Source organism: Sciurus vulgaris (genome assembly GCF_902686455.1).
Source record: "Sciurus vulgaris genome assembly, chromosome: 6".
Taxonomy (NCBI): Eukaryota; Metazoa; Chordata; class Mammalia; order Rodentia; family Sciuridae; genus Sciurus; species Sciurus vulgaris.
Window position 1 is genome coordinate 172,061,086 of NC_136466.1, and position 11,641 is coordinate 172,072,726.

Sequence of the window (11,641 nt, forward strand, 5' to 3'; positions counted from 1 at the left end):
GCCAATAATGAATTCACTGAAAGAAATAAGAAAAACAATTCTGTTATAGTAACCTCCAAAAAACCCACCTAGGAATAAATCTAATTAAGGAGATGAAAGGCTTCTACAAGGAAAATTATAAAACACAAAAAATAAATAAAGAAAAATATTTAGAAGATGGAAAGATCTCCCATGTTCTTGGATAGACAAATATAACATTGTTAAAATAACTGTATTATCAAAAGTGATCTATGGAATTAATGTGATCCCTATCAAAATACCTACAGTTCTTAAATTCACATGGGAGCATAAGAGACACAGAATAATCAAAGTAAATCTGAGCAAAAAGAGCTGGGTTGGTAGCATCACAATACCTGATTTCAAATTACACTACAGAGCTACAGCAACAGAAATTAAAACAGACAAGAAGACCAATGGCATAGGATAGAAGACACAGAGACAAATAGGCACAGATACAGTCATTTGATCCTTGCCAAAGATGCCAAAAGCAAACATTGGAGGAAAAATGACCATTAAACACATGGTGTTGGGAAAGCTGGTTGTCCATATGTAGAAGATTGAAACTAGATCTTTATCTCTCATTGCATGATAGCCAACTAAAAATAGATTAAAGGCCCAGGAATTAGGCCAATAACTATGCAACTCCTAGAAGAAACCCTGTGGTCAGTACTCCAACATACAGATATAGGTTAGACTTCCTCAACAGGACCCTTAAAACTCAGGAAATAACGCTAAGAATTAGGAGTAGGATGGCATCAAATTAAAAAGCTTTGCACAGCAAAGGAGACAACAGTACAAAGAGAGAGCCTGAATAATGGAGAAAAAGTCTCCCCAGTGATCCTCGGAGAGAAGATAATGTCTAGAGTATATAAGTACTTTAAACACTTAACACCAAATAATCCAACCAATAAATGGGCAAAAGAACTAAACAGACATTTCTCAAAAGAAGTACAGTTGGACAACAAATATATATAAAATGTTGAACATCTTAAGCAATCAGGGAAATGCAAATCAAAACTACACTGAGACTCCATCTCATTCCATTCGGAATACAGCCATCAAGAATACAAGCAACAATACATGCTAAAGAGGATGTGGGGGGAAAGGAACACTTTAAACTATGGGCAGGATTGTAAACTAGTACAACTACTGTGGAAATCAATATGGAGGTTCCTTGAAAGACTAGGAATGGGGCCACCATATGACCCAGCTCTACCACTCTTTGGTATTTAGCCTAAAGAATTAAAGTCATCGTACTAGCAATACATGCATACCCATGTGTATAGCAGCACAATTCACAATAGCCAAACTATGGTACCAGTCTAGGCATTTGTCAGTGGATAAATGAATGGATAAATAATATATGGTGCAGGGTGTGGTGGCACATGCCTGTAAACCCAGTAGCTCAGGAGGCTGAGGCAGGAGGACCATGAGTTCAAAGTTAGCCTCAGCAAAAGCAAGGTGCTAAGCAACTCAGTGAGACCCTGACTCTAAATAAAAAAATACAAAATAGGGCTGGGGATGTAGCTCAGTAGTCCAGGCCCTGAGCTCAATTCCTGGTACCACTCCCCCAAAAAGGTATATATACACAATGGAGTTTTATTGAGACATAGGAACAAATTTACATCATTTGCAGGAAAATTAATGGAACTGGAGAACACCATGTTAAGCAAAATAAGGATGACTCAGAAAGTCAAGTGGTGTGTTCTCTCTCATATGTAGAAGTTACTGTGGGAAAGGAAAAAAGAACACTCTTGAAAACAGGAGGGAGAACAGTAGAGCAGAGGAAAGGGATGGGGGAGAGAGGAGGAGGGAAAGGGAAAATGCTGGGGAATCAAACTGATCACATTATGTGCACGTATAAATATGTCCCAAAGATGTTACTTTTATGTATGATATGCACCAATAAAGTAAAACATACCCAACCCCAGAGGAGGCAGAGAGGGATGAAAAGAGGAACACGAGACTGATGGGACAAACAGAAAACAAATGGCAACATTGTGGATTTAAGGTCAACCACATTGATAATTACACTAAATGTAAATGTCTCGAACACCCCCAATTAATAGGCAGAGATTGCCAGACTTAATAAAAAAGCAAGACCCAATTATATGCTGCCCACCAGAAATCCATTTTATTTTGTTTTGTTTACTTTTTTACAGGGGGATTGGACCCAGGGGCACTCTACCACTGAGCTATACACAACCCCAGCTCTTTTTACTTTGAGACTCACTAAGTTACTAAGACTGGCCTCAAACTTGTAATCTTCCTGCCTCAGCCCCTAGGTCGTTGGGTGTACCAACGTGCCCAGCTAAGAAAGTAATTTTAAATAAGTGAAAAATAGAAAGTCGAAAACTGATGCACAATGTTAATATTCAACATAAGAAAGCTGGAGTGGTTATATTAGCATCAGGAAAATAGATTGCGAGAGAGAACATTTCCAGAAAGCAAATTAAATCTTTTCATAGACATAAAATAATCAGTTCATAAAGGACATGGGAAGGGCCTTGTGTTTCTGTACCCAGGAGCAGAGCTGCAGTCCACAGAAGCCAGATCCGGCAGAACCACGGGGCGCAGTCAGATCCACAAGCTCGGAGTGGCACTGCTCTCGGAAGTGGAAGGAAGGACACTCAGCCTCTGCTTGGACAGAGAGGCCTGAATGATGCTCTGCCCCCTGGCCTGCTGAACGGGACAGACCCACCCCCGACCCTTGGGGGCACATGGAACTTCCACCTCAAGACCGTATTCTGGGCAATGAAGCAATTTAATTTTAAATATCATACGTTGAAATTATGGGTTGATGAAGAACTCAGAAGGATGTTAGAAAATGTTTTCAGCTGAGGTGAAAGCCCAAAATATCCAAACGTGCGATATTTGTGTGTAAGTTGAAGTCCAGCTAATGCAGCACCAGGGAAAACCACCGTCCTGAATTCCTCCAGAGAACTAAGTCTTAGCGGGCACAGCAAGGCCTGCAGTCCTGACTGGGAAGCTGAGGCAGGAGGATCTCCAGGGCAAGGCCAGCTGGGTGACTGAGGGCTGGGGTGTAGCTCAGTGGTAGAGCATTTGCCTAGTTTGCATGAGGACCTGGGCTTAATTCCCAGGATCAAAAAAAGAAAAAGAAAAAAAAAAAGAGAGAGAGAAAAGAAAGAAATCCTCAGCTTCCATCTTGAACTAAAAAGAAAATCAAACCTAAAGTGAGAAGAATATATTAAATATCAGAGCAGAAATCAATGAAACAGGAAAACAACACAGAAAATCAATGAACCCAAAAGCTAGTTCTTGGAGAAACCAATAAAACAGATAAACCTCCAGTTAGGTCCATTAGGAGACACAGAAAAAAAAACACAAATTACCAAAGTCTGAAGTGAGAGAATCAACATCATCATGGAGTCTACATGCTTGAAAAGTAAGGAGGAAATATCATGCATAACTTTATGCCAATATATTCAACAATGCAGGCAAAATGGACACATTCCTGGAAAGAGACAAATCATCAGACTCACTTCATTTGGGTTTGTGAAGAAGTCGAGTGTCTTCTTTCCATTGAAAACACTGGATCTGTGGTAAAAACCTTCCCATGGGGAAACCCCAGGGCTGGCCGGCAATAGCAGAGGAAGGTGTGCAGACATCTCACACCTTCCCAGCTCTCCCAGACCTCAGAGACAGGGGTCCACGTCACGCTTTGCGACTTAAAGCAGACATGTCTCCTTCTCTTCCTCTCTCCCTGCTCCTCCTAACCTCTCCCTGCTCCTCCTAACCTCTCCCTGCTCCTCCTAACCTCTCCCTGCTCCTCCTAACCTCTCCCTGCTCCTCCTAACCTCTCCCTGCTCCTCCTAACCTCTCCCTGCTCCTCCTAACCTCTCCCAGCTCCTCCTAACCTCTCCCTGCTCCTCCTAACCTCTCCCTGCTCCTCCTAACCTCTCCCTGCTCCTCCTAACCTCTCCCTGCTCCTCCTAACCTCTCCCAGCTCCTCCTAACCTCTCCCTGCTCCTCCTAACCTCTCCCTGCTCCTCCTAACCTCTCCCTGCTCCTCCTAACCTCTCCCTGCTCCTCCTAACCTCTCCCTGCTCCTCCTAACCTCTCCCTGCTCCTCCCTAATCTCAGGGGAAGCAGGAGTCCTTTCTTCCCCATCCTAGGCAGTTTCTGTCCCTGAGCACACACCCACCACAGGAGCCAAGCCATCCAGACTTGGAGATGACACCAGATCTCAGCAATGACGTCTCCCAGATCAACACGTGAATCACGGCTCCAAAGAGAACACGTGGAGTGCAGCCTTGGAGCCTCCTCTTCAACAGCCCCCGTTCCTGCTGGGGGAACACAGCCTCGCAGCCTCTGGGACAGGGGTCCCCTGTGCTTCTCCTTCAGGCAAAGCATTAAACCTTCTGTTTCCTTTTTCTCAAAAGTGTGTCCTTGGTATTATTGGATTGGCATCGGGGACAAGGACCGAGCTTTCAACAATACTCTTCCCTTCCTGCCGTCCTGAGGTGATCCACCTTCTGGTGCATGGGTGGGCAGGCAGGCAGTGGTCTATCTTCCTTTGGGTCCTTGGATCTGATCTAACCTCTGTGGCTTCTGCATCACTGGGGAGGCATCGGTAGCCAGTCTGGTGTCCCCTCTGCGGGCCATCTTCTCCTCGTGGAGGGTTCCCCTGGCCACCTACACTCTCTGACATGCTCTTTCAGGGGTAACAATGTGAGTGTCTCAGTGGTGTGCCCGTGTCTGTCCCCACAGTGGGAAGCCCAGCGTCCCCCCACAGACAGCGCCTTTTCTGTGCACATCCATCTCCTGTGATTCTGACCTGTCTCCTCTCTGCCTCCTCATGGTCCCATCCAGGTGCTGAAGTCTCATCTTTTCAGATAAATTTGTTTTCCATATTGGTAATTTTATCTCATTTCTCTTAATACACTTATTGAATTTTTTGTTCAGTTGACGTATCTTTTTTTTTTTTTATTTCTAGAAGTTTTATTTGCTTCTCTTTAAATCCTGCTGGTCTTGCTCTTTAGTTGTACTTCACCTTCCTTCTCTTGCATTCTAAACATCAAATTAACTTGTATTATAAGTCTACTTATTTCCAAGTCTGTGTATCTGTGTATGCTATTTTTTCCTCCTTGCCGATTTGTTCCTGTACTAATTAATGGTACACTTATTCCTGCACGGTTGCAGTTTTATTTTCACTTGTTCTTTTTAGAGATGCCTGACAGTGGAATGTATTCTGACTTATCACACATACATGGAGTATGGCTTCCCATTCCTGTGGTTGTACATGTGTGGAGTCACACTGGTCATGCATTCATAAATGACCGCAGGAAAGTGATGTTTGACTCATGACTCGTTCTGCTGTCCTTCCTATGCCCCCTCTCCTCCCTTCCCTTGCCTGTTTGGGGATTTTTGATTTTTTGTTCATATCTGGTTGTGCGGAGTCTGTCTGAATCCTAAGACCTATGACGTTGGTGGTTTCTTATGGGAGGCACACATGTACCTGGCTGGAACCTGGTTGGCTTGAGGGACCTGAACTACTTTCGAAGTCCGGATGTCCACTGGGGCATGGCCCTTGCCCTGCCTTGGTGTCTCCAGGAACTGCTTCCTGAGCCCTGGCTGGTGTGGCGTGGATCATGCTCCCTCTGTTCCCAGGTCTGATGAGTGGCTCAGGGACCGAGCACCAGTGCAAGGCTGGGGTTGCAGGCAGAGGCCAGACAAGAGGAGGTCTAGAAAGCCAGACAAAATGTCCGGATTCTATTTTAGGGCAGTGGAAAGGCCATGTGGTCTTAAGTAGGATATGAAGTGCTCCTTCTGTCTTTTCGAAGATCTTTCTAGATACTCCCTGGAAACTATGGCTCATAAGAATTGGAGTTAAAAGCCGACTACAACAAACGCAGCGAGAGATGACAGTGGCTGCTGTGCCAGCAAGAGCAGCCAAGGACCTCTTGGCACATGGCCTAAGTCTCTTAACCTGAGCAGTGGCTAAGTCGCATATTTAGGGAAGTTAAATGCCTTCTTTAAAAAGACAAAGGCAAAGCACTTGCTGGGGACTCTTCTCAGGCAAGACCAGAAGCTGGTGGCTTTGTAGTCAACCACCTCTTCTCCCCCCTGACTTCCTGCAGTTTCCCATCAGAACCAGTGCCCCTGTGGTCCACTGGTTGCCACCAGGAGGACCCTTTTCCTCACAAAGACAAATACCTGGTGCTTAGAGAGGAGTCTGCCTGTTCAGGAGCTCCTGGGTGGCAGGCAGGATCACGTTCATAGAGGGGCGATTAAGAGGCTTAATTTCATGAGCAAACACAACCTTTCCACATCCGAGTGGATGCTTTTATCTTACTGTTTTCCTTAAATTTCATCAAACAACATTCAAGGGCGCAATGAATCCAAAGGTGTAAAATAGGAGCCAAGCTGTTTGCCAAGGCACAGGGATTAAATAACTGCATTCAGAGGGATTCTGCCTCAGGGCTTCTTATTGGTTCTCATAAGGTGGTTTAAGGTGCAAGAGAAAAGCAAACATGGAGACAGAAGTGGCGTCAGGACGGATTAATGTGGCAGAGCCACAAAGCAGGGCAGATTCGCAGCCCTGTGTTAAGAAAACAGGACGACATGACTTCCTGGGGAAGCCACCAAGCTGTGTCAGGCAGGTCCTGAGCCCCTGCCCAGTGCCAGGTCGAGCTGGAGAGCAGGGGACAGAGGACCCCAGGCTATCCTGGCAGGTGGCCCTCGAGGTTCTCAGGGCCTAGGGACAGATGCTGCTTCCCACTTGGTGGCCACACTGTGGGACAGTTTGGTGTCTCCACCTCCTTTCCCAAGGAGCTGCTTGCTGGCTTCTGCCCCTCGCTGTCCCTGGGGTACCCACCGAGGTGGGGCCTCCCCCACCTTGACGTCCCAAGACCTCCTTCCTAAGCCCTGGCAGGAGGGTGTGGCATGCGTCCCCTCTGCTCACACAGGCTCTTGGGAAGTTTTCTGTGTGGCTGGCACCCTTCCTTTGTTGTGGTGCCCACACAGACCCAGGACAGCCTCTGCCTCTGCTGCACCTGAGCCTGAGCCCAGCCGTCCACCCTGTGCAGCTCCTGGGAAACCTGCCATTCTCAGGTCACGATGGCTGGGGCTGCTCACCATCAGAGTGGCCAGGGGACAATGGTGGCCCCACCAAGGGCAGGTGGAAACTGGGAGCCCTCATTCATGGCTAGTAGCAAGAGCAAGGCTGCAGCCCCCTGCCAAGCAGTGGGCGCTTCTCAGGAGGTACACTCATTCAATCCAGAAGCCACCCTGGGTTTGATTCGTCCCGGAATGATGGAAATCCATGTGATTGTGCACAATTACGTGTGAAATTCTGCCCATGAGTGTCTAGAGCAGTTTTATTTATGTTAGGTTCTGAAATGGAAAACCCCCAAACCCTGACCTTGACAAACTGGTGGTCCCTACCAGGCGCCATCAGCAGGACACAGCAATGAGCTGCTTATGTGCACCCCCACGTCGACGGGGCTCAAGGCATCTAGAGTGGACAATGCCAGGCTCAAAAGGCCGCAGTGGAATGACTCCCCTACATCACCTTATCAAGATAAAGCTTTAGCCCGGGGCTGGGGAGTGGCTCTGAGGGCCCGGGAGGCAGGCGAGCAGGGGTGGCTACGCACACTCTGCCACAGGGCCTGCGTGTGTGCGAGCACACGTTTTTGCAGGCCAGTTCCTGGTCTTCACCGGTGCAGGTTTCACCATGAGGTCTGCCTTCCAGGCAGGTACATGGCAGCTGGAGGAAGAGCTTGCTCCTTCTGAGATGATCTGTCTCTGCCCTGCCCCCAGATTCCCGGGTCCAGATCCCCAACCCTGTGATTCTCCAGGCGCGCTACCAGGGACCTTGCAGAAGGGACTATGCTGAGGGTCTTGGGCGGGGGAATCATCCTGGATTATCTGGGTGAGACCTGCATAGCGGGCAGAGGTCAGAGGGTGGGAAGGCCAAGTAGCAGTGGGCACAGAGATCGCAGTCTGGAAGATGTCGCTGACCTGAAGGCAGAGGGCGGTTCAGGAAGGTGGTGGCCCCAGCAGCTGGAAAAGGCCAGAAAGGATTCTCCCTGGAGGTCCAGAGGGACTAGACCCACAACCTCTTGATGTGAACCCAGCAGAGCTGACTTCAGACTTCTGGTTTCCAGAGGTGACACTTAAAGCGTTGTGTGGTGAAAAGCTACCCCAGCCACAGGACACCCCATACTGTGAGTCTCATCGTCTCAGGATGAAAGTCGTGAAGTGCGCGCCAGGAGCAGGGCAGGGGTGAGGGAGGCTCTCCCTCCACCCTGGGCCAGGGCTCCTCGCACCCTGTGCCGTGAGGCCTGTCTTCCTCTACACCACGCTGCGATCGATGCACAAAGGCAGGAATGTGTGTGCGTCCAGCTAGGCTGCACGCGTTCCGCTGCCCCAAGTCCTTGGAGCTGCACAGGCTCTGCACCTGCTCCCCTGCTGCGATGCTGCGCACTGGTCCAGTGCGCTCCAGAGCCATGCCCTGCACCAGCAGAGCGGGGCTCCCCTCCCTTCCCGGGCGGCCAGGAGCATGGGAACAGGTGACCAGCTCTGCAGCCCAGCGGCAGAAGCACGGGGACTCCCACTTGCCCCTCAACATACCCTCCACGGAACCCCTCCCTGGGCACAAGGCACTCCTGACATTCTGCAGTCTGTGACCCCTTTTCTCAGAATTGTCCCTCCTCGAGGTTTTCTGTGATCCCACGAACTGGGGTAAGTCTTGACACTTCTGCGTTTCTTTGAGCAATCTGGAACCAGTGGGTCCTCCCCACATCTGGTGGCCCCAGGCTGAGGTCCTGAGAGGCTGGCCAACCCTCTCCCCAAGAGCAGCCTGTCACAAACTGTTGTGCATGTGCTGACATCCTCTCAAGGCAGCAGTATGTGGGGTGATCCTGGACAGTGTGGGATGCACTGCCGGTCCCTCTCATTTGTCACTGAGCTCTGCTCACACTCCGCCAGGGAGTCACTTTATCATTCATCTGCTGTTTCTGGTGAGGGACGTCAGGTGTAGGTCTGGAACTGGCCCCTGCAGCACATGGGGAACCCAGCTGCAGTTGTATTTCATTTTGGCCAACAATTCTCTATTTCTCATGTGCTACCATGTGACAATTTCGGGCTACCATTGCCTCTGGGGGACAGATGAACCCTGGGGGCTGGCCTTTCATTGCAAGCTGTCATTAAGTTTCCTCTCCAGGACAGTAGCAGTCAGGCCAGTGCCATTTTCTGCCTCAGGGTGCAGGGTGGTTTTTTTTTTTTTTTTTTTAATTGTAATGCTAGGGATCAAACCCAGGACCCTTCCCATATTGGGCAAGTGTACTACACTGAGCTACATCCCCAGGCCTGTTATATTCATATTTTGAAATTAATAATGTTTTTAGGCTGGTTTCTCTGGGGAACAAGAGTAATTTCGTTGTGGGGAAGAATTTCTCAAGCCCAGTCCCAAATTCCCTGGTAGGAAAACTGAGCAATTTTCACACAGCCCTTAAAAGGACGTACAGCCCCCGCTCCGGGACTTGCAGAACAGCAACCTGTAATCCGGAGTGCAGAGGATAAATATGAAGAGCCGCTCCCTCCGGGACGGAACAAGCCTGTTCAAATGTCATGTACACGAATAGAAGCCATCTCCCCGCCAGGTGTCTCGAGGCGAGAAAGGTTACATTTGTTGGCGCGTAGGCATTTCCAAAGTCGGGTACCGCGCGACCCCACAAAGCCTCCAAGACCACAGGTTTCCCCACTCCCCAGCGATTCAAACTCGACAGCCCCCAGCGCTGGCAGGGCGGGTGCGGTCTCCCCATGCGACTCTCCTGAGCGAAGCGCCGGCCAGGGCCAGCGAGAGCAGCGGACTCCGACGTGGGCCGCCGTCGGGTCTTCTGGCTCTTTCTGGGCTGTCCCAGGCAGAAGTCCCTCGACCCGCCGCTCTCGCATCCTCCCGGCGCGCGTGGAATGGGTCCGGCCGCAGGGACCCAGGTGAGGCAGCTCGGCAGGAACCCGGGCTCCATCCGCCTCTTCCTTTGGTGGTGGGTGTTAACAGGGACACTGATTTGGGGTGTTGTGCTTAGGATCACCACGGAAGCCTGAAAACCTGCAGAGAGGGACTCCGGCTGGAGTTCAGGAGTCTGAGAGGGAACTGCGTCCGCCAGGGGCTCCGGCAAGCAGCGCCGGGGACCAGGACCTGGGTCCCTCTGAGCGCCCCCGACGAGGCTGAAGGGCCGCGTCTACACCCCTCAGCGAGCTAGAGTGGCCAGTCCCCTTCGCTGGGGACACGCGGCCCGGCTCCTTCCGCAGCCCTCCTGTCCAGACCCCAGGGCAGCCCCTGGCCCCGTTTGTCTCAGATGGGGTCACGGCCCATCTGAGACAAACGGGGGCGCAGAAGCACCTGCTACCCTGGCATCACACGTTTCGCTTCCCCCACTGCTAGTCTCCTGCGGCACTGGGCGCCGCACCTGCGCCAGGGGAGGCTGCACACCTGAAACTCGCCGCACAGCCAGCAGACCACCGCGGGGCGCGGCGGAGCACGGCTGGGCGCGGCGGGCCCCGCCCCTTCCTCTCCCAGCCGCCTCCTCCGCGGGCCCCGCCCCTTCCTCTCCCAGCCCGCCTCCTCCGCGGGCCCCGCCCCTTCCTCTCCCAGCCGCCTCCTCCGCGGGCCCCGCCCCTTCCCCTCCCAGCCGCCTCCTCCGCGGGCCCCGCCCCTTCCTCTCCCAGCCCGCCTCCTCCGCGGGCCCCGCCCCTTCCCCTCCCAGCCGCCTCCTCCGCGGGCCCCTCCCCTTCCCCTCCCAGCCGCCTCCTCCGCGGGCCCCGGTCCCGCCCCTTCCCCTCCCAGCCCGCCTCCTCCTAGCGGGCCCGCCCCTTCCCCTCCCAGCCCGCCTCCTCCTAGCAGGCCCCGCCCCTTCCTCTCCCAGCCCACCTCCTCCGCGGGCCCCGCCCCTTCCCCTCCCAGCCCGCCTCCTCCGCGGGCCCCGCCCCTTCCCCTCCCAGCCCGCCTCCTCCTAGCGGGACCCCGCCCCTTCCCCTCCCAGCCCGCCTCCTCCGCGGGCCCCGCCCCTTCCCCTCCCAGCCCGCCTCCTCCTAGCAGGCCCCGCCCCTTCCTCTCCCAGCCCGCCTCCTCCACGGGCCCCGCCCCTTCCCCTCCCAGTCCGCCTCCTCCGCGGGCCCCGCCCCTTCCCCTCCCAGCCCGCCTCCTCCACGGGCCCCGCCCCTTCCTCTCCCAGCCCGCCTCCTCCGCGGGCCCCGCCCCTTCCCCTCCCAGCCGCCTCCTCCTAGCGGGACCCCGCCCCTTCCTCTCCCAGCCCTCCTCCTCCACGGGCCCCGCCCCTTCCCCTCCCAGCCCGCCTCCTCCTAGCGGGCCCGCCCCTTCCCCTCCCAGCCCGCCTCCTCCTAGCGGGCCCGCCCCTTCCTCTCCCAGCCCGCCTCCTCCGCGGGCCCCGCCCCTTCCCCTCCCAGCCCGCCTCCTCCTAGCGGGACCCCGCCCCTTCCTCTCCCAGCCCGCCTCCTCCACGGGCCCCGCCCCTTCCCCTCCCAGCCCGCCTCCTCCTAGCGGGCCCGCCCCTTCCCATCCCAGCCCGCCTCCTCCTAGCGGGCCCGCCCCTTCCCCTCCCAGCCCGCCTCCTCCTAGCAGGCCCCGCCCCTTCCTCTCCCAGCCCGCCTCCTC